This window comes from Anneissia japonica, unplaced genomic scaffold (assembly GCF_011630105.1).
Source record: "Anneissia japonica isolate Jap-2015-1 unplaced genomic scaffold, ASM1163010v1 scaffold1810_len1271414_cov176, whole genome shotgun sequence".
NCBI lineage: Eukaryota > Metazoa > Echinodermata > Crinoidea > Comatulida > Comatulidae > Anneissia > Anneissia japonica.
Window position 1 is genome coordinate 42,673 of NW_022702449.1, and position 1,487 is coordinate 44,159.

The window sequence follows — 1,487 nt, forward strand, 5'->3', positions numbered from 1 at the left end:
TATTTATTTATTCGAATCGATGTAGTCGATGACATTCCACGTATGTCTCGAAGGTATTTAAAAAAAAATTGTATTTGTAGTTACTATAGCGAGTACTAGTTGTCTGACCTGTTACCAGTCAACATTGAAAATGGACATTCTAGATCCAGGGGATATGGTATCAGTTTCGTATAAAGGACCTGTAGGGCTTCATTATGGTAAGTCGCTGTTCATAAAATAACAGGTCTACACACCTTCAATAAAACAATAATAATTATTATAATCCTATAGTTGTTTTTACCGGTAATGTCACAGGAGAAACAAACAGTTGATACAAGCATTGGAATATGATGTAATAAAGTAATAAAAATAGGCGGGGCTTAGCATGGAAAGCCTTTGTCCAGTTACGTATAATCGTTAACCTATGAAAATTTTACAATGTAAAACTAAAGTATAGAGTAAAACAAGACTAAGAATGCAAAACTTTCAATTGCCATAATTAACTAAATTCAATAGATTGTTTAAACACTATATTTGACGAAAACATTTTAAGAGCTTAAATCATTTGTTTTTCAAATGGGAGAAAATGACAAAAATAATTATATTGGACAAATGCAGTATAAAAAGAAATTAAAGCTTTTTTTTTTTTTTTTTTTTTGCAAAATCACCTCTTTATTTTCATTAATTAAATGTAATAAATTCTTAACTAATTTCAGGTCAATACATTGGGAATGGTGTAGTCATGCATTTTACCAGTGACGGCACTCCCGTAAGTCGCATAAATCTGAATAGTTTTAGAGATAGTTCTCTGAAATTTTATAGAGATCCATGTCCGCCAGAGATCAACCCCAGAGATGTCACCAAACGAGCATTGAAGTGTGAGGGTAAAAAATTTAGGAACGAAGATTACAACGTGAAGACGAACAATTTGTGAGCATTTCGCTAGATGGTGTTTTACTGGTGAGACAAGGAGTTACCATACAGCATGGAGTTACCAAACGGAAAGCTGGTCTGGATATATTGCGCGTACTATCTACAACTGGATACTTGGTCCAGGTTCTTATCGAAAATCGGGTTCGAGCTCCAAGTCATGTCCAAAATGCGGTTCAAGCTTCAGTTCATGTCCTGTACTGGAGGCAAATAGATAAGCAATCTCATCAACTGTTTGTTGATACTCGTACTTTTAAAACACATTCAATGACAAATGTGGAATGTAATATTCTCATCAGTGTGGTCAGTACTTTTCACCATCATTATAAAGTAAATATATTAAAAGTAAAATAAAATAGGCCTAAAGTTTAAATATAGCTTAACATAAGTTATAAAAAAAGTTCAACCAGAATTTCAGTTTGTTGTAGGGCTATATGTTATGCTTTTTATTAGTATTTTACCTGTGGCCTATATTAAGAGTCATTGTCTGTCAAAAAATATCAATCAATAAAGGTGGCAGACTGAAAAATTGATTTTGTTTAATACTTTTGTAATAGATAAATCAGGGGCGGATCCAG